This window comes from Schistocerca piceifrons, chromosome 2 (assembly GCF_021461385.2).
Source record: "Schistocerca piceifrons isolate TAMUIC-IGC-003096 chromosome 2, iqSchPice1.1, whole genome shotgun sequence".
In the NCBI taxonomy this organism is placed as follows: Eukaryota; Metazoa; Arthropoda; class Insecta; order Orthoptera; family Acrididae; genus Schistocerca; species Schistocerca piceifrons.
In genome coordinates this window covers 76,252,237-76,274,811 of record NC_060139.1, presented here as the reverse complement: position 1 = coordinate 76,274,811, position 22,575 = coordinate 76,252,237, and the positions used below count along the sequence as shown (strand labels likewise).

At 45.1% G+C, this 22,575-nt stretch overlaps 1 protein-coding gene across 6 annotated transcripts in view; it reads right to left on the bottom strand.

Moving 5' to 3' along the window:
- LOC124776206 (leukocyte elastase inhibitor-like) overlaps positions 1-16,508 on the bottom strand; it is a 208,841-nt gene extending 192,333 nt beyond the window's left edge. For all 6 annotated transcript variants that reach the window (XM_047251050.1, XM_047251047.1, XM_047251052.1 and 3 more), the window contains exon 1: positions 16,435-16,508. The gene's annotated coding sequence lies outside the window, so the exon portion shown is untranslated. The remainder of the gene's footprint in view (positions 1-16,434) is intronic.
- Positions 16,509-22,575: the final 6,067 nt, after the last annotated feature.

Sequence of the window (22,575 nt, the reverse complement as noted above, 5' to 3'; positions counted from 1 at the left end):
GTTATCTACGAACTCTTCAATCCAATCACACAATTGCTCTGATAGTCCATGTGCTCTTACTCTGTTCATTAAACGACTGTGGGGAACTGTATCGAACGCCTTGAGGAAGTCAAGAAACACGGCATCTACCTGGGAACCCGTGTCTGTGGCCCTCAGAGTCTCGTGGACGAATAGCGCGAGCTGGGTTTCACACGATCGTCTTTTCCGAAACCCATGCTGATTCCTACAGAGTAGATTTCTAGTCTCCAGGGAAGTCATTATACTCAAACATAATACGTGTTCCAAAATTCTACAACTGATCGACGTTAGAGATATAGGACTATAATTCTGCACATATGTTCGGCGTCCCTTCTTGAAAACTGGGATGACCTGTGCCCTGTTCCAATCCTTTGGAACCCTACGCTCTTCTAGAGACCTACGGTACACCGCTACAAGAAGGGGGGCAAGATCCTTCGCGTACTCTATGTAAAATCGAACTGGTATCCCATCAGGTCCAGCGGCATTTCCTCTTTTGAGCGATTTTAATTGTTTCTCTATCCCTCTGTCGTCTATTTCGATAGCTGCCATTTGGTCATCTGTGCGACAATCTAGAGAAGGAACTACAGTGCAGTCTTCCTCTGTGAAACAGCTTTGGAAAAAGACATTTAGTATTTCGGCCTTTAGTCTCTCATCCTCTGTTTCAGTACCATTTTGGTCACAGGGTGTCTGGACATTTTGTTTTGATCCACCTACCGCTTTGACATAGACCAAAGTTTCTTAGGGTTTTCCGCCAAGGCAGTGCATAGAACTTTACTTTCGAATTCACTGAACGCCTCTCGCATAGCCCTCATCACACTATATTTCGCTTCGCGTAATTTTTGTTTGTCTGCGAGGCTTTGGCTATGTTTATGTTTGCTGTGAAGTTCCCTTTGCTTCATTAAAAGCGATTTCGTCTCGGCCAGATAAATGTTCTGTAAAACGTAAATATCGGTGCCTTTTGCTTTCCGATACTTCGTCTCTCTTGTTGGAAACACTAGTAGCAATATTACCAGGCCCTGGTGCAACCTTTGTAGTGTGCCGCAAAACAAAGCGGACAACAAACTGTATGTTAAGAAGGGACAAAAGCACGAAATCTGCTACTGCAATAGACTTGAGCCTGCCGAGAGTAGATTAACTTCGGATGTTAGCAGACGAGACCACACTCCTGTGATTCTGTGCATACGCAACCTGCAGCATATTTAGAATTTCACACTCGGCACAGTCACTTATCCATCCGCGGCGTGGTTGTCTGCTGACTAATACGCGAGCACGTGACGGAGGCAGCGGTTGATCGAAATGAAGTTATGTAGGGTGTCTACACCGAAATTCTCTATTTTTTGAGGAGATTTAAAAACAGTAATTTTTGTGATTTGTCCGTTGAATGTAGAAGTACCTACAGTTGATGCCTAATTTTTGTCAACTTTTGGCGTCTTTGCAAATGTTTCCTTCTTGTCCATACAAGCAAAAATGGTGTGAGTTTTGGAGAAAGCGAAAACTGTGCTTCGGTATGTAAAGTTTATATTCATTGTTAAAGTGCAAAGGCAGCTTCGTCCTGTTCATACACTACTGGCCATTAAAATTGCTACACCACGAATATGACTTGCTACAGACGCGAAATTTAAATGACAGGAAGAAGATGCTGGATATGCAAATGATTAGCTTTTCAGAGCATTCACACAAGGTTGGCTCCGGTGGCGACACCTACAACGTGCTGACATGAGGAAAGTTTCCAACCGATTTCTCATACACAAACAGCTGTTGACCGACGTTGCCTGGTGAAACGTTGTTGTGGTGCCTCGTGTAAGGGGAGAAATGCGTAACATTACGTTTCCGACTTTGATAAAGGTCGGATTGTAGCCTATCACGACTGAGGTTTATCGCATAGCGACATTGCTGCTCACGTTGGTCGGGATCCAATGACTATTAGCAGAATATGGAATCGGTGGGTTCTGAAGGGTAATACGAAACGCCGTGCTGGATCCCAACGGCCTCGTATCACTAGCAGTCGAGATGACAGGCATCTTATCCGCATGGCTGTAACGGATCGTGCAGTCACGTCTCGATCCCTGAGTCAACAGATGGGGACGGTTGCAAGACAACAACCATCTGCACGAACAGTTCGACGACGTTTGCAGCAGCATGGGCTATCATCTCCAAGAGCATGGCTGCGGTTACCCTGGACGTTACATTTCAGATGTGACACGACCCGTGGCTCTACCCTTCATTCGATCCCTGCAAAACCCTACATTTCAGCAGGATAATGCACGACCGTATGTTGCAGGTCCTGTACGGGCCTTTCTGGATACAGAAAATGTTCGACTGCGGCCCTGGGCAGCACATTCTCCAGATCTCTCACCAATTGAAAACGTCTGGTCAATGGTGTCCGAGCAACTGGCTCGTCACAATACGCCAGTCACTACTCTTGATGAACTGTGGTATCGTGTTGAAGCTGCGTGGGCAGCTGTACCTGTATACGCCATCCAAGCTCTGTCTGAATCAATGCCCAGGCGTATCAAGGCCGTTATTATGGCCAGAGGTGCTTGTTCTGGGTACTGATTTCTCAGGTTCTATGCACCCAAATTTCGTGAAAATGTAATCACATGTCGTTCCAGTATAATACATTTGTCCAATGAATACCCGTTTATCTTTATTTATTCTTGGTGTAGCAATTTTAATGGCCAGTAGTGTAATAAGGCAGCAGTAGGCGCTAGGAGGATAAAAGGCTACTCGGAATAGCCGCGTGGTTTGAGGCGCTATGTCACAGATTGTTCGGTCCCTCCCGCCGGAGGTTCGAGTTCTCCCTCGGGCATGGGTGTGTGTTTTCTTCTTATCATAAGTTAGTTTAAGCTAGTTTAAGTAGTGTGTCAGTCTAGGGTCCGATGGCCTCTCTGAAGAACAAGACGAGAAAGTCTGCCAAATGTTCCAATGAAGTCCACGCAAATCAATTAGTCAGGCTTCACGGAAACTTCAAATGCCACTTGCGACAATTCATAAGGTCCTCAAACATCAGTTGAATATGTAATCATACAACGTGCTGATTCTGCAGGCCATAAAAGCCGATGCCAAACATCGGTGGCGTGGATTTGCATTTGAAATGCTTAACCGAATCTATCAGAATTCTGCTCTCTTGACAAGAGTAGTGATCTCTGATCAGGCCACATTCCAAGTCTCTGGATCTGTAAACAAGCAAAACGTTCGCATTTCGGAGTAACAGAATCCTCACAGTAGCAGGCTAAAAGTGGGCGTACTCAGAAAGTGACCGTTTGCTGTGTCCTGATATGCGATAAGATACACAATGTGAACAAAAGTATCCGGACACCCCTAAAATCGTGAGAGAGCAGAATGGTGCGCTCCGCGGAGCTCACGGACTTCCAACGTGGTCAGGTGATTGGGTGTCACTTGTGTCATACGTCTGTACGCGAGATTTCCACACTCCTAAATATTCCTAGGTCCACTGTTTCCGATGTGGTAGTGAAGTGGAAACGTGAAGGATCACGTACAGCACTAAAGCGTACAGGCCGATCTCGTCTGCCGGCCTTGTGGCCGAGCGGTTCTAGGCGCTTCAGTCCGGAACCGCACGGCCACTACGGTCGCAGGTTCGAATCCTGGCTAGAGCATGGATGTGTGTGATGTCCTTAGGTTATTTAGGTTTAAGTAGTTCTAAGTTCTAGGGGACCGATGACCTCAGATGTGAAGTCCCATAGTGCTCAGAGCCGATCTCGTCTGTTGACTGACAGAGACCTCTGAAGAGACCGGCGACAGGTGACATCTGGATCCACTGTAAGTACTATGACAGTTGGGCGGGAGGTGAGAAAACTTGGATTTCATGGTCGAGCGGCTGCTCATAAGCCACACATCAGGCTGGTAAATGCCAAACGACGCCTCGCTTGGTGTAAGGAGCGTAAATATTGGACGATTGAACAGTGGGAAAACGTTGTGTGGAGTGACGAATCACGGTACACAGTGTGGCGATCCGATGGCAGGGTGTGGGTATGGCGAATGTCCGGTGAACTCCGCGTGCCACCGTGTGTAGCGCAAATAGTAAAATTGGAAGGCGGTGGTATTATGGTGTGGTCGTGTTTTTCATGGAGGGGGGCTTGACCCTTTGTTGTTTTGCGTACCACATCACAGCACAGCCCTACATTGATGTTTTAAGCACCTTCTTGATTCCCACTGTTGAAGAGCGATTCGGTGATGGCGATTGCACCTTTCAACACGATCGAGCACCTGTTTATAATATACGGCCTGTGCGGAGTGGTTACACGATAATAACATCTATGTAATGCACTGCCCTGAATCCTACATAACACCTTTGGGATATTTTGGAACGCCGACTTCGTGCCAGGCCTCACCGACAGACATCGATACCTCTCCTCAGTGCAGCACTCCGTCAAGAATGGGCTGCCATTCCCTAAGAAACCCGGCACCTGATTGAACGTATGCCTGCGAGAGCGTAATCTGTCATCAAGGCTAATGGTGGGCCAACGCCATATTGAATTCCAGCATTACCGATGGAAGGGCGCCACGAACTTGTAAGTCATTTTCAGCCAGTGTCCAGATACTTTTGATCACATAGTGTAGTTGGACAGTTACTCTTTGCTGAGAAAACTGTCACATAACATCGTCCCTAGAACTGTTATAGACGTTCGCTTTTCCCAAGGCTGAAGAAACACAACCGAACCAGTGGTTTCAAGAAGATGTTGCTTCACCTCAGGTCGATGAATGTTCGGAAAACTCTGAATCGAATATTTCCAGGACTCTCGATTGGACGACGTGTACCAATGAACAAACATTCTCGTTCTCCTGGCATCACACCAGTGGACTTTTCTCTCTGGGACTGCGTGAAGGACAGTGCGTTCGCCGGAGTAGTCTGGACCTCCAAGACCGTACTCGGACTGTGTCGGACCATCGCTTCGTACATGTTGCAGCGGACTTGGCTGGAACTTCAGTACAGACAAGTCATTTTTCGAATCACCGCAGGTGCTCACGTGGAAGTGTTTTGATTTGAAGTTGCAATTTTTTTAAACTCAACTTGACGTACAACTTATTTCTGACAAGGATATATATATATATATATATATATATATATATATATATATATATATATATATATATATATATATATTTCATTTACTTTTGTGTTGGGAGCAAATAGAAAATAGGACATTTCGGTGTAGACACCCCGTATTTCGAAGAAAATAACTTTACGGATTAGAGTTTTTCGTATCTATAGCTACTTAAATTCTCCAAAAGTCATTGGAGAGTTTGTGGTGGAAGACAATTCATACCAATGTTACAGGATCTGTCCTGTTCCATTCACATACTGAGAAAGAAAGAAAAAGTCTCTCTGTACGCAATTTCATGCGGCCTAGTCTCTCTCACCTTATTCTCATAGTCACCGCTCAAGGTATACGATGGCGTCAGCAGAACTGTCACGCTGCATTCGTCGAATACTGGTTCTCTAACTTTCCCCAACAGGATTAAACTAGAATAACGCTCCTCTTCTGCTTTTCCTTCAAATATTCACATTCACGAGAATCTCTGTTCACAGGCTACACTAACCTTTTACGGTCCTGGCAGCGTGTCTCTGAATTCCTTCAAGTGCTTCCTGCTACCAAGACATCTTGCTAACAACTCCAAATGGTGTAGCAGTACTCCATAATAACTGTGACTAGCGTCTTGTATGCGATTTCAGTTACAGATGCATCGAGCTTCTTAGAACCCTTACAATAATTCTAATTTTTCCATTTGCAATCCATATTAATGATTATACACTCCTGGAAATTGAAATAAGAACACCGTGAATTCATTGTCCCAGGAAGGGGAAACTTTATTGACACATTCCTGGGGTCAGATACATCACATGATCACACTGACAGAACCACAGGCACATAGACACAGGCAACACAGCATGCACAATGTCGGCACTAGTACAGTGTATATCCACCTTTCGCAGCAATGCAGGCTGCTATTCTCCCATGGAGACGATCGTAGAGATGCTGGATGTAGTCCTGTGGAACGGCTTGCCATGCCATTTCCACCTGGCGCCTCAGTTGGACCAGCTTTCGTGCTGGACGTGCAGACCGCGTGAGACGACGCTTCATCCAGTCCCAAACATGCTCAATGGGGGACAGATCCGGAGATCTTGCTGGCCAGGGTAGCTGACTTACACCTTCTAGAGCACGTTGGGTGGCACGGGATACATGCGGACGTGCATTGTCCTGTTGGAACAGCAAGTTCCCTTGCCGGTCTAGGAATGGTAGACCGATGGGTTCGATGACGGTTTGGATGTACCGTGCACTATTCAGTGTCCCCTCGACGATCACCAGTGGTGTACGTCCAGTGTAGGAGATCGCTCCCCACACCATGATGCCGGGTGTTGGCCCTGTGTGCCTCGGTCGTATGCAGTCCTGATTGTGGCGCTCACCTGCACGGCGCCAAACACGCATACGACCATCATTGGCACCAAGGCAGAAGCGACTCTCATCGCTGAAGACGACACGTCTCCATTCGTCCCTCCATTCACGCCTGTCGCGACACCACTGGAGACGGGCTGCACGATGTTGGGGCGTGAGCGAAAGACGGCCTAACGGTGTGCGGGACCGTAGCCCAGCTTCATGGAGACGGTTGCGAATGGTCCTCGCCGATACCCCAGGAGCAACAGTGTCCCTAATTTGCTGGGAAGTGGCGGTGCGGTCCCCTACGGCACTGCGTAGGATCCTACGGTCTTGGCCTGCATCCGTGCGTCGCTGCGGTCCGGTCCCAGGTCGACGGGCACGTTCACCTTCCTCCGACCACTGGCGACAACATCGATGTACTGGGGAGACCTCACGCCCCACGTGTTGAGCAATTCGGCGGTACGTCCACCCGGCCTCCCGCATGCCCACTATACGCCCTCGCTCAAAGTCCGTCAACTGCACATACGGTTCACGTCCACGCCGTCGCGGCATGCTACCAATGTTAAAGACTGCGATGGAGCTCCGTATGCCACGGCAAACTGGCTGACACTGACGGCGGCGGTGCACAAATGCTGCGCAGCTGGCGCCATTCGACGGCCAACACCGCGGTTCCTGGTGTGTCCGCTGTGCCGTGCGTGTGATCATTGCTTGTACAGCCCTCTCGCAGTGTCCGGAGCAAGTATGGTGGGTCTGACACACCGGTGTCAATGTTTTCTTTTTTCCATTTCCAGGAGTGTACTTTTTCGTCCTATTTGCTTTCGCTTTTTAATATTGCCCTTAACTGTGTATCTACGCGACCAATATTGTAAATTTTCAGCTCACTTTGTAATCGGGTGATACTGAGTTCCGTCTCTCTGTTATAGGCATTATCTTGCATTTATCCACATTTTAGTAAAGCTGCCGTTACGTGCCTCAAGTGAAAGTTTTGTTCAAGTCTTTCTACATTTCGTTACGATTGCCCTACGACGATACTTTCGTGTAGAATAGTACAATAGCTCTGCTGTTCTCATCTGATAAACTCTGATAGTTTGTGTATTACATTAGCGGTTCTATACCGTTTTTCATCGACACAGGTAAAGTCACTTTCGTTTAGGATGAACATAGCCGATTAGCCGTCCTGTATAACACACTGGGGACTGTTAATCAGACATTCATGAACCCAACAATATATCTGTGAAGATATCTCGAATGATAGTGTCTTAGTTTTCTTTTCCGACGATATATTACCGTGTCGAAGGGCTGTCAGAAATCTAGGAAAATAGATTTAAAAAATGGCTCTGAGCACTATGCGACTCAACTGCTGAGGTCATCAGTCGCCTAGAACTTAGAACTAATTAAACCTAACTAACCTAAGGACAGCACACAACACCCAGCCATCACGAGGCAAATAGATTTAACAGGTTCCCCTGTTCTACCCTATGCAACACATGGTGTGTGAATAAAGCAAGTTGTGTCTCATCCGATCGATTCTTTGTAAATCGGTTCTATTGGAGATAAACTTCTTTTCCTAAGGAACATCGTAATATTTGTGCATAGAAAGTGCTCTGTGATATTGCAACATATTGACATTAGTGATATTGGTGTGTAAATCCGTGCATTCGTTCTGTTACTTCTTTTGTAAACAACACCTGCGCCCTTTCTCATTCACGGTGAACTTGGCTGAGCGAGAGTTTCTCTTTAAATGTATTAAAATGAGCCTCGTTCCACAGCATATTCAAGGAAAAACCTAACAAGAGTAGGTGTATGTAGCACCGCTGATTACACTGTGCAACTAATTTTCATTTAAAATTTGGAAGTTACTTGTATTCAGGTTTTCTACATCTATTTATACGTAATGCGAGGAAAAATAACCATTAAAAATACCTAACTACAGCTGCATAAATACCTGGCCTGTTTTATGCCACCAATATGCCAATACATGTTGATTTCAGTAGCAATATACACTTGAAAATTTCCATAAAGAAAACTTGTTAATAATTGTGAATCCCTAAGGTGAAGTTTCACCCAAATAATATGGAACAATTGCACTTATAAACTTCAATACACATCAACTCACAAAATTACTGCATTAATACAAAAGAAACTGAAGAATTTTCCGTGTTTTTACAGTTTCTTCTAGAAATTATCTATTATCCATTAATCCATAAAGAAAATAACGGTAGGTACCGCTAGACAGCGTAATAGTCACTACAAGAAACACTTTCATCATCATCAATGATCTGAACTGACTTTTCCAGAATTTGGTTTATCGGTCATAAGTTATATCTGGACCATCCCCGGAATAGTCCCACAGTCGTATATCGAAATATCAAGAGGCCAGTTCCCTACATAGCTCTTCGACATGACTGAAATCTTTTTGTGAAGCCGCTGACCGCGTTCGTTAGGAACTGCTCCGCAATTTTCAGGGAACAAACAGAGTTGTGCACTTGTGCACGAAGGAAGTATATTTCTGAGACATGTTGCAGTCAAGCTTTTAATAACAAGACAACAGTTCATCCACAGGGCCCTTATAATTTTTGGCTCTCTTATTTCGTAAGAAACTGAATTCCACGCCGAATTTGATTTCTGCAAGTTACAAAAGAAGAGGCTTTTGGTCGGATTTTTTAAGATTCTTACAGTTCATCGTTCAATACTAATTTTTTGCACCAGTTCCAAATCTCTTTTTGGAGTTAGCATTTTTATTAACAGTTTGTCTTTTGGTAACGTCGTCTGATAGGACTTTTCCAAAATTCAAACTAATTAAGAATTACCTTAGGCGCACTATGAGACAAGCACGACTCAGAAACTTGTGTAGCTAAAAGTATCGATTCTGATGATGTAAATTCATAATTTGCCGAAAAAGAGATGAAAGGAAGAAAGCTGCATGTTATACACACATATCACTAACGAAATTTTTGGTTATTTGACCTGCTTCACTATTAATAAGCTATACTTTGTTATTAATAAAAATCCGTTTAACTTATATGTTGCCATTCATAAAAACTATTTTCAAAGTAGTTAACAGTACACGTTGATTACATAACCACTAGTACCAAAACGTTGCCTGTTCAGAAAGATTATTTGATGTTTTTGTGGGATTAGTAGAAGGAGGGGGCGGGGGGGGGGGGGGGGGAGGCTGTCAGAGTAGGGCTTGTCAAAATTGCGCGCTGGATGCCAAACTACCTAGCTATGTCACTGCACAGAGTACAGGTAGAGGCATAATGAAAATCCAACCAACAGGAGTCTGTATATTTCTGGACTCGCATTCGGGAGGACGACGGTTCAATCCCGCGGACGGCCATCCTGATTTAGGTTATCCGTGATTTCCCTAAATCGCTCCAGCCAAATGCCGGGATGGTTCCTTTCAAACGGCACGGCCGACTTCCTTCCCCGTCCTTCCCTAATCCGATGAGACCGATGACCTCGCTGTCTGGTCTCCCTCACCAAAACAACCCAACCCCAACCCTCCTACATATTTACTTTCCTTCGAGCAATCATACATTCATACAAATTTCTGAAACGTCAACAACTCCTCCATCGAATAAGTAATTCCGAAATGTTATCATCAACAACAATGTAGAGATTAAAAAAACATACATACTACAGAAAGTAAGTTGCACATATCCTCCCACGATAGGAGCATTGTACAATAAGAGAAACGCATTGTTAGAAGAAAGCAAAAGTGCTGCTCTTCTTGTAGACATACTTCTGTAGCAGTACGGATAACAGTTACATCACAGTGTGGGAGCGAAATGGTTTGCAACTGCAAACGTACTCCATGGATGCGAGACAGTACGATTCTTGTGGTAAAAACTTCTAAATTGTATACAGATTAACGTGATCTTCTGGCGGTGTATAGACCAAATGCAGTGCAGCGTCCAGCCGAGTGAATTGGCGCCAACAATTTGATTGACCTAGTAGATAGTGCCGGAAGTTCCATGCAGCTTTTCGCGGATGATGCTGTAGTATACAGAGAAGTTGCAGCAGTAGAAAATTGCAGCGAAATGCAGGAAGATCTGCAGCGGATAGGCCCTTGGTGCAGCGAGTGGCAACTGACCCTTAACATAGACAAATGTAATGTATTGCGAATACATAGAAAGAAGGATCCTTTATTGTATGATTATATGATAGCAGAACAAACACTGGTAGTAGTTACTTCTGTAAAATATCTGGGAGTATGCGTACGGAACGATTTGCAGTGGAATGATCATATAAAATTAATTGTTGGTAAGTCGGATGCCAGGTTGAGATTCATTGGGAGAGTCCTTCGAAAATGTAGTCCATCAACAAAGGAGGTGACTTACAAAACACTAGTTCGACCTATACTTGAGTATTGCTCATCAATGTGGGATGCGTACCAGGTCGGGTTGACAGAGGAAATAGAGAAGATCCAAAGAAGAGCGGCGCGTTTCGTCACAGGGTTATTTGGTAAGCGTGATAGCGTTACGGAGATGTTTAGCAAACTCAAGTGGCAGACTCTGCAAGAGAGGCGCTCTGCATCGCGGTGTAGCTTGCTGTCCAGGTTTCGAGAGGGTGCTTTTCTGGATGAGGTATCGAATATATTGCTTCCCCCTACTTATACCTTCGGAGGAGATCACGAATGTAAAATTAGAGAGATTCGAGCGCGCACGGAGGCTTTCCAGCAGTCTTTCTTCCCGCGAACCATACGTGAATGAAACAGGAAAGGGAGGTAATGACAGTGGCACGTAAAGTGCCCTCCGCCACACACCGTTGGGTGGCTTGCGGAGTATAAATGTAGATGTAGATGAAGGCTGCACCGCCGTGGATGGTGCCGATCGCGAAGGAAGACCATCGACATCGATCACAGACCACCATGTCCAGACAGTCGGCAAGCTGAAAGAACGTCGGGGACGGGGAGAGAGATTTTCCAATGGCAAAGATGTTCACACAGTGGTTCTTGAACGTTTCCGTGACCAAGGAGCGAATTTCTGTTGGAATACACATTCCGTCATCAGATATATCTCATAAACCAAACACATCTGTATACACTCATTTTCAGAAAAAGGCAGAACACCTTGAACTACTAGCTACAGGACGTTCATGTACACATAAAATGTACATTAGTATGTTCTGCAGAAATGAGTAGCTTTTGAGGCATGTCGGCCCGCGAGTTCAAGGTCAACATCGATACCGCGGCACAACACCACCTACCGGTAAAATGTGCCTGCGGCTCCCGTTGTTGCTATAAACCGAAGGTAATGCATAAGTGTTACTTGAGCAGACGTGCAGGCTCCGTCGCAGACGTATGCGCGAACTGTTCCGTCAAATCAGAGAGTTCGAAAGAGGGCGCATTATTGGCATGAGAGAATGTGATGCATCCATGCGGTAACTTGGTGCTCGTATGGGACGGAGTGTTTCGGCTGCGCAACGGGTGTGTGGAGAATGGTTCACGGGAGGCAGTAGAACACGACGATACTGGTCAGGTCGCACCACCCAGACGCCCCCCTCCCCCCGGAGAAGGTAGACACCTTATCCGAATAGCACTGCGCGGCAGATTTATGTCTTCCTCAGCTCTGGCGTAACAGTGGAACAGTGTAACGCATCGTACACTATCAGGAATGAGAGACCGTGGCCGTTTATTACGGCGTGGCTTACGTGCGTGTCGCCCATTTCTCCGTCTACCTTTAACGATTGTGCAGAAACATGTTAGACAGCTTGTAACACCATAGCTCTACCGCTCTACTGATTTATTTTGCCTTTTTGTTTTATTTAATATTACATCATTGAATTTCTGTAAATGTTGTTGGATTGAATCCATACCATTGAAGTGTTTATTATTTTCTCTGTTATAAACTTGATGTCTTTTGGAATGTGAGAAGTTTGATCTATGTAATATATACGATATGAGCAAATGATATGTTTTTCTTTCTCACTTAATGTCTATGGTTACCTTTGAGATTGAATGATTTTGTTTAAATAATTTTTTGTCGAAATACCAATATGTGCAAATGTTCTGATTTAATTAATATGTTTGGCTGTTGTTACGTAATTGCTGATCCTCACTTAGGGTTCTTTTGTATGTAAAAGGTGTTGTGGTTCCCCTGGGGAACGGAAGCATGCAGCGCTCACAAATTGTGGTTGGCCTAGGTAGAAAAGGTGGAATTAAGAGTCAGTCGGAAACGAGCTACCAAACTGTGAACTGCCCATGTAAACCAAACTGTGAACTGCCCATGGAAAAGTTGTATATTGTGCTGGTTCCGAGAGAGGCTTTTGCTGACGCTTTCCAATGCCTCGGATGGATGGATCAAGAGCTGGAACTATTCTGAAACTGGTATCTATCATCGCCACCAAGAAATGACAGGGTCCAGGAATTCTACCTGCAAATCCACCTACCAACATGCAATCGCCACCACACTGCGCAGTCACTGTAATGGAACACCATAGTAATGTACAGTGAAGGATCAGCTTATTGGATGTGTTAGTGTGCTCAAATATAAGGTAATTTATAACTACCTACCTCGATTTTCTTTTCTCTCAGGTTCCTCTCCGTTTGAACTAAAGTGATTAAATGGTTCAAATGGCTCTGAGCACTATCGGACTTAACATCTGAGGGCATCAGTCCCCTAGAACTTAGAACTACTTAAACCTAACTAACCTAAGGACATCACACACATCCATGCCCGAGGCAGAATTCGAACCTTCGACCGTAGCGGTCGCGCGGTTCCACACTGTAGCGCCTAGAACCGCTCGGCCACCCCGGCCGGCTAAAGTGATTACCGAGTGTCCTTATTGAAAGAACATTAAAGCCTAGTGTTTTAACTAATTAATGCCTCATAAACACATTAAAAAGAAAGTTAAAGTTAATGTGGCAAGAGAGTGAGTTAAAGTAAATGATGCTTGCTGAAAATAATTTTCCTATTAAAACTGCTAATTAATATGTTGTTGCCAACTTCAAAATTAAAAGTTCTTAAAACTGAGGCTTATAAAGTTTTGCTAGTAAATGATCACATTCCTGCCTGTTGTAAATCGCAAAAGGTGAGTCAGTATGTTAAAAATATGTCAGTCTTGTGTCTCACTGTAGTAAAAGTTTAAAACTGCAATTGTGGAAGGTTAAATACCATACTTGCTAAGCACTTGTTTCTTTTGTGTATTGAAAGTGCATATTAATAGTGTGATATGATCCACAGTTTATCCTATATGCTCATGATAAATAACAGTTAATAGAAAGACCACTATTTATGAAAACAATAATTTCTTCATTCAAAAGACAGTGAGAAGTAACCTGTTAGTGAATTCCATTTAACTTTCATTCTAAATAGAAAAGTAATTAGCTGAGAGAGACTTAACCTGTGACCACTTCATAATTTTGCAGTGAACTACGTTTACAATTTTATGTCAGCTAGGAAAATGTTTTAAACGTAATACGGAACCTATGTCCAATTTATGATTCTACAGTGAATATTAATAGTAATATTATAAAGACCATTGAGTTTGAATAAGCACTGAAAGTGATATTGTGTAGTTTTATAAGGTTATAATTCTGCAAATAGTTTGTTCTGATTTGTTAGCTCCAATCTTAATCTGAACACACTGTATTCAGGTGCCAGAGTTCATTGCACTCGCGTGTGGCAAAGTATAGGTTGTGTTTGTCCGTTAAAGTTACTCATACTTATTTACTTGAACAAGAATGTCAATCATTCTCTTGCCTAATTATGCTGGCGACCGTTTTCCTTATTCTTTGAACAGTGTAGATAGGTAAAATATTGTTTGTTACTGTTTAAATATTTACGTAATTCTGACTTTCACTTCCGATAAGCCACCTCCGTTAGGTACAACACGGTCAATATAACAAAATTCCTCTCAGAGGGTAACACTGCTCTGCTTCTTTATACTATAATTGCTTGAATAAAAATAATTTCATTATACGAACTGCCGCCAGCTTTGAGGTTAGAGTATAACAGTAGCAGACGGTAGTGTCATAAGGTATAGTGTAAAACGACGTCGCTGGGGACAGGAATGGCATCAGATAGTGTTTTCGGACGAATCAGGGTTGTATTTGTTCGAAAACAATGGCCGCATTTTGGTTCGCCGCAGACGGGCGGCATCACAGTGACTGCGTTCGCACAAGATATAGAGCGCCAACTCAAGACCTTACGGTGTGGGGTGCTGTTGGGTACAACCACAAATCACTGCTGATGCGTGAACAGGGTACTGTGACCAGTATGATTTACGTGAATGACCCCCTGCGATCCGTAGCCATACCCTTTTCTGCACAGCATCCAAGACGACATTTTTCAGCAAGACAATGCACGACCACATGTTGCTGCACGAACACGTGACTTCTTGGTGTCTCATGATGTCACCCTTTCGGCCTGGCCCGCCAGATCACCAGACTTGTCGCCAATCGAAAATGTGTGTGATATGGTGAACTGACGGCTGCAGTTGGGCTGGGGTTGGGTTGATTTCGGGGGATGAGACCAAACTGCGAGGTCATCGGTCTCAGCAGATTAGGCAAGGATGGGGAAGGAAGTCGGCCGTGCCCTTTGAAAGGAACCATGCCACATTTGCCTGATACGATTTAGGGAAATCACGGAAAACCTAAACCGGGATGGCCAGACGCGGGATTGAACCGTCGTCCGCCCGAATGCGAGTCCAGTGTGCTAACCTCACGGCTGCAGTGCTGTGACCCAATGCCCACCGCCATAGATGAACTTTGGAACAAGGTCAATGCAGCATGAATGGCTATATCACAGGTCGCCATTCGCGCCTTATACGCATCGATGCCTTCACGCGTGGAAGAAGTTATCAGGGGTCATGGTTGACCCTGTGCCCACTAGGCAACAGGACACAAGCCGACCGCGGTGGCCACGCGGTTCTAGGCGCTGCAGTCCAGAACCGCGCAACTGGTACGGTCGCAGGCTCGAATCCTGCCTTGGGCATGGATGTGTGTGAAGTCCTTAGGTTAGTTAGGTTTAAGTAGTTCTAAGTTCTAGGGGACTGATGACCTCAGATGTTAAGTCCCATAGTGCTCAGAGCCATTTGAAAACAGGACACATGCTGAGCCGAGGTTATTGAAATGCTGAACATGCTAATGTACGCATCGTGTGAATATGAACGCGTTTTTCTTTTTCGAACTTGAGTGTAAATTCAATGACTTACAGGGAGCACATCTTGCAGGTTTCTTACAGGAACAGTTTTTCTGCGATACGGATAACAACTGATAACAAGTGCACCCCAGTGAGTAGAACGTTCCGGTCGTTCGTTTACAGAGACTTGGAAACTATGTTGACAAATAGTGTCATGTATGTGCTTCACTTTGATGTTTCGTGCAGTTTTCAATACAAGTAAATTGACTTGTCATAATGATGCGTAACTCACTTTTTGAAGACCCTCGTCATTGTTGTTGTGGTCTTCAGTCCTGAGACTGGTTTGATGCAGCTCTCCATGCTACTCTATCCTGTGCAAGCTTCTTCATCTCCCAGTACCTACTGCAGCCTACATCCTTCTGAATCTGCTTAGTGTATTCTTCTCTTGGTCTCCCTCTACGATTTTTACCCTCCACGCTGCCCTCCAATACTAAATTGGTGATCCCTTGATGCCTCAGAACATGTCCTACCAACCGATCCCTTCTTCTACTCAAGTTGTGCCACAAACTCCTCTTCTCCCAAACCCTATTCAATACCTCATCATTAGTTATGTGATCCACCCATCTAATCTTCAGCATTCTTCTGTAGCACCACATTTCGAAAGCTTCTATTCTCTTCTTGTCCGAACTATTTATCGTCCATGTTTCACTTCCATACATGGCTACACTCGTCATAAAAAAAAAATCGCCAGGAAGCATCAAATAACGGAATTCAGTAAGCGACATGTTTGAAATCATTCTGTATACCAAATGTAATGAATACAGACAAAACCCGCTGCATAGTGACTCGTTTTTAGTGAATGCCGATCACTGTCGTGGAGCGCGGACTGTGACAGTAGGTAACAAGGCTGTGTTGTTCAGAGCCGGGCTTACCTTTCCTGCTGCGGATGTTCACCAGCTCGCTTGTGCTGCGGCAGTGGACTGGGGCTCCCCGAAGCTGCGCTGCCAGTGTACCCAATCGCAAACTCGTTCTTTTTCCGTCCGAAGGCACGGATGACGTCATCTGTAATCACGCGCTCTCTGGTCTCTGAAGGTCAGCGGCGGTGTAAAACGGCCGACGTCCCCAGCCGGGAAAGCCCTGGACAGGCAGCCAATAAGCACATCCTCTCTGCGCCGGCATTTCACAGAAAGCTAATGACGCACTCTTCCAGCACCTTCGGTTTTCTATCTCCTATTTCCAGGATAGGGTCGTTCGCAACGCAGTTTCCACAAAATACAAGAGACTCTTTAAGTGCCTGGCAGAGGGTTCATCGAACCATTTTCGTACTACTTCTCTACCATTCCACTCTCGAATGGCGAGTGGGAAAAAGGAACACCTAAATCTTTCCATTCGAGCTCTGATTTGTTATTATGATGATCATTTCTCCCTACGTAGGTGGGTGTCAACAAAATATTTCCGCACTCGGAAGAGAAAGTTGGTGATTGAAATTTCGTAAATAGATCTCGCTGCAAATTAAACCACCTTCGTTTCAGTGGCGTATCATATCAGTGACACTCTCACCCCTATTGTGCGATAACACGAAACGAGCTGCCTTTCTTTGCACAGAACAGAATGAAATGAAATGAGAAATGCTGCGCCGGCCGGAGTGGCTGAGCGGTTCTAGGCGCTACAGTCTGGAACCGTGCGACCGCTGCAGCCGCAGGTTCGAATCCTGGCTCGGGCATGGATGTGTGTGATGTCCTTATGTTAGTTAGGTTTAAGTAGTTCTAAGTTCTAGGGGACTTATGACCTAAGATGTTGGGTCCCATAGTGCTCAGAGCCATTTGAAAAAAAATAGGAGTGCGGGTAAGCGACCACAAACAGAATAGTGAACGCCTTATTGTGGCCAAGACAGACACGCAGCCCACGCCTATTACAGTAGTACAAGTTTATATGCCAACTAGCTCTGCACATGACGATGAAATTGAAGAAATGTATGATGAGATAAAAGAAATTATTCAGATAGTGAAGGGGGACGGTAATTTAGTAGTCATGTGTGACTGGAATTCGATAGTAGGAAAAGGAAGAGAAGGAAACGCACTAGGTGAACATGGAATGGGAGTAAGGAATGAAAGAGGAAGCCACCTGGTAGAATTTTGCACAGAGCATAACTTAATCATAGCTAACACTTGGTTCAAGAATCATGAAAGAAAGTTTTATACATGGAAGACGCCTGGAGATGCTATATGGTATCAGATAGATTATACAACGATGAGACTGAGACTTAGGAACCAGGTTTTAAATTGTAAGACATTTCCAGGGGCAGATGTGGACTATGACCACACTCTGTTGGTTATGAACTGTAGATTAAAACTGAAGAAACTGCAAAAAGGTGGGTGTGGTGTCACCGCCAGACACCACACTTGCTAGGTGGTAGCCTTTAAATCGGCCGCGGTCCGGTAGTATACGTCGGACCCGCGTGTCGCCACTGTCAGTGATAGCAGACCGAGCGCCACCACACGGCAGGTCTAGAGAGACTTCCTAGCACTCGGCCCAGTTGTACAGCCGACTTTGCTAGCGATGCTACACTGACGAAGGCTCTCTCATTTGCCGAGAAGATAGTTAGCATAGCCTTCAGCTAAGTCAATTGCTACGACCTAGCAAGGCGCAGTATTAAATATCAATTGATACGAAGCATGTATCATCAAGAGCGATGTTCTACAATTGTGGATTAAAGTTAAGTATTCCAGAAGCTACGTACTTTTCTTTATAGCATTCATTACGTATCCTGTTCCAGACCTCACGCCAGCCTGCGTGAGTTTAAGCGCGTGCCTTTCGGGTTCCTCACATTGTGTCTAGGCTGCCTTGTCTAGACACAACTTTTTTGGTGACGAGTACAAAAAGGGTCTTGTTCTTTATACTTGCTTCGCTTTCATTGTGCCATGGCTTCGCCACAATCTCCAGATGTACTGTCCGAATTTTATCGCTTGCAGAATCAGCAGACGCAGGCGTTATTGGATGCCCTTGGACAGCTCGTCCAGGGTCAACGTGCGATGCAAAACGATGCGGCAGCCGCCGCTTCACCGCTCACGCAGCCACAACACGCAGTTGCACCACCTTTTCGGCATTTTGATGCGGCCATGGAAAGCTGGACGGAGTGGTCACGCCAATTTGGATTCCATCTCGCCGCCTACAGAATTCAAGGTAATGAGCGGCAGCCTCATTTATTGTCTTGTGTTGGCGTCCAGACGTACCGTGTGATAGTGAAATTATTTCCCCGACGCGACGTAGCAACTCTGTCCTACGACGAAATTTTGTCTGCATTAGATGCATATTTCAAAGAATCAGTCAATGTAGTTGCAAAAAGGTATACGTTCTTTCGTACAAAACGTACGGCCGGTCAAACTAATCGGGAGTGGGTTGCAACCTTGCAAGGCCTTACTAGGGATTGTGCCTTTGAGTGTGAATGTGGACTCCCTTATTCAGATACTATGGTACGTGATGCAATTGCACAGAACGTTTCTGATGTTCGTATCAGGGAACAGATTTTGAAACTAGCCAATCCCTCCCTTCGACAAGTGATGGACATATTGGATAGGCAAGACACACTTGCCTTTGCTCAGGAATCATTTGCAACTTCGCCAGCCGTGTGTCACGTTAACCGGCCCGCTGGGCGAGCTGCACAAAACGGTAAACAGCCCTTGCGCACGTCCGCGCAGCCACGTGTCCCGCGCAAGCACGCAAATGCAGTGAAGTCATGCCCGCGGTGTGCTACTAGACATTCGCGTGAGAATTGCCCGTCACGCCAAGCTATTTGCTTTTTCTGTAATAAAAAAGGACATGTTCAGAGTGTTTGCCGGAAAAAGCTCAGGTCGGACACTAACAACCATTCCAGGCCCTTTGCTTCGCGCCGGAATCGAATCAAGAATACTCAGGCTCGTGAACCTTCGCCCATGGAAATTCATGTCGTTAATTCCACTCCGCCCAGTGGCACTCTCTCTAAACGTGACTGTGTGCGTCCCACAAAAAGTGTGCGTCGACATCGACGGAAATGACGTCAAGTCGCAAGTGATTCTGTACCAGTGTCTGTTCACGTTGCACAAAACAGTCGCTCTTGTCGTCGGCAGGACAATAAACGTTTTGTAGACTTGGACATTAATGGCAACGTGATCCCATTCCAGCTCGATACCGGAGCTGCAGTTTCATTGATCAATAAAGACACGTACAAACAACTGGGCAACCCTCCGTTGCGTGCCACAAATGTTAAGTTACATAGTTATTCCGGATAGCTTATCCCTGTGTTAGGACAGTGTAGCCTTCTGGCAACATACAAGGGACAAACAAAACTTGTGTCATTTTACGTACTTCGTTCTTCTTCTGCAGTGAACTTGATTGGTTTAGATTTATTTCAGTTGTTTAACTTGTCTATAGTAAATCAGGTCCTATCAGTGAACCAGACTGTGCCTTCAGCCAGTGTTTCTAGTCTATGTGCAGAATTTCCAGACACTTTTGCACCGGGCCTTGGTTGCGCTAAGAACTATAAAGCACATTTGGAACTGAAAGTCAACGCGCAACCGAAATTTTTCAGAGCGCGCAATGTTCCCCACGCATTGCGTGATGAGGTCGCACGAACGTTACACGATTTGGAATCACAAGGTGTGATTGAGCGTGTGCAAGCTTCTCTCTGGGCATCACCCTTAGTCATTTTGCCAAAATTGAGACTTTGTGTGGACTTCAAGGCAACGGTGAATCCACAACTAGTGATTGCAACTTTTCCTTTACCCCGCCCGGAAGATCTTTTTGACAAACTGTGCCCGGGTAAATATTTCTCGAAGTTGGACCTAGCAGATGCGTACTTGCAAATACCAGTGGACGACGAATCCCAGCGCGTCTTGGTGGTTAACACGCATCTTGGTTTGTACCGATTCAAAAGACTGCCATTCGGGAGTGCATCCGCCCCTGCATTGTTTCAGCAATATCTGCAAACTGTTTGTGCGTCGGTCCCTACTGCAGAAAACTATCTGGACGATATTGTGATCTCCGGAAAGACGGAAGAAGAACATTTAGCCAATCTCCGGACATTATTTTAGGTCTTGCGACAAAATGGTCTTCGCTTGCGGAAGGACAAATGTGTGTTTTTTGCTCGTGACTTACCATATTTGGGACATGTAATCAATGCACAAGGCATACATCCGAGTCCAGAGCACCTCCGTGCCATACAGGACTTGCCTTCGCCGCAGAATTTGAAGCAGCTACAGAGTGTGTTGGGAAAAATTAATTACTATCATCGTTATGTTCCCCATGCCTCTTCCATTTCAGCTGCGCTTCATCGCTTACGCCGTAAGGGTGTTCCGTTCGTCTGGACGACGGAATGCGAACGCGCCTTTCGCCAGTTGAAATCGGCGTTGCTTTCAAATACTTGCCTTACGCCATTCGATCCCCAGAAACCCCTTTTGTTGATGGTAGATGCATCGGATTTCGGGATCGGTGCTGTGCTTGCGCACAAAAATGGATCGCATGATCGCCCTATTGCCTTTGCGTCCAAATTGCTCTCGTCTGCGCAAAGAAATTATTCACAAATCGAGAAAGAAGCTTTGGCTCTCGTCTTTGGTGTTACTACACTCCTGGAAATGGAAAAAAGAACACATTGACACCGGTGTGTCGGACCCACCATACTTGCTCCGGACACTGCGAGAGGGCTGTACAAGCAATGATCACACGCACGGCACAGCGGACACACCAGGAACCGCGGTGTTGGCCGTCGAAAGGCGCTAGCTGCGCAGCATTTGAGCACCGCCGCCGTCAGTGTCAGCCAGTTTGCCGTGGCATACGGAGCTCCATCGCAGTCTTTAACACTGGTAGCATGCCGCGACAGCGTGGACGTGAACCGTATGTGCAGTTGACGGACTTTGAGCGAGGGCGTATAGTGGGCATGAGCGATGTTCTACAATTGTGGATTAAAGTTAAGTATTCCAGAAGCTACGCACTTTTCTTTATAGCATTCATTACGTATCCTGTTTCAGACTTCACGCCAGCCTGCGTGAGTTTAAGCGCGTGCCTTTCGGCTTCCTCACATTGTGTCTAGGCTGTCTTGTCTAGACACAACAGTGGGAATTTAAGGAGATGGGACCTGGATATACTGACTAAACTAGAGGTTGTACGCAGTTTCAGGGAGAGCATAAGGGAACAATTGACAAGAATGAGGAAAAGAAATACAGTAGAAGAAGAATGGGTAGCTTTGAGAGATGAAGTAGTGTAGGCAGCAAAGGATCAAGTAGGTAAAAAGACGAGGGCTAGTAGAAATCCTTGGGTAACAGAAGAAATATTGAATTTAATTGATGAAAGGAGAAAATATAAAAATGCAGTAAATGAAGCATGCAAAAAGGAATACAAACGTCTCAAAAATGAGATCGACAGGAAGTGCAAAATGGCTAAGCAGGGATGCCTAGAGGACAAATGTAAGAATGTAGAGGCATATTTTACTAGGGGTAAGATAGATACTGCCTACAGGAAAATTAGAGAGACCTTTGGAGAAAAGAGAACCACTTGTGTGAATATCAAGAGTGAGATGGAAACCCAGTTCTAAGCATAGAAGGGAAAGCAGAAAGGTGGAAGGAGTATATAGAGGGTCTATCCAAGAGCCATGTACTTTAGGACAATATTATGGAAATGGAACAGGATGTAGATCAAGATACGATGGGAGATACGATACTGCGTGAAGAGATTGACAGAGCACTGAAATACCTAAGTCGAAACAAGGCTCCGGGAGTAGACAACATTCCATTAGAACTAATGACAGCCTTGCGAGAGCCAGTGCTGACAAAACTCTACCATCTGGTGAGCAAGATGTATGAGACAGGCGAAATTTTCTCAGACTTCAAGAAGAATATAATAATTCCAATCCCAAAGAAAGCAGGTGTTGACAGATGTGAAAATTACCGAACTATCAGTTTAATAAGTCACGGTTGCAAAATACTAACGCGAATTCTTTACAGACGAATGAAAAAACTGGTAGAAACCGACCTCGGGGAAGATCAGTTTGGATTCCGCAGAAATACTGGAACACGTGAGGCAATACTGACTCTACGACTTAT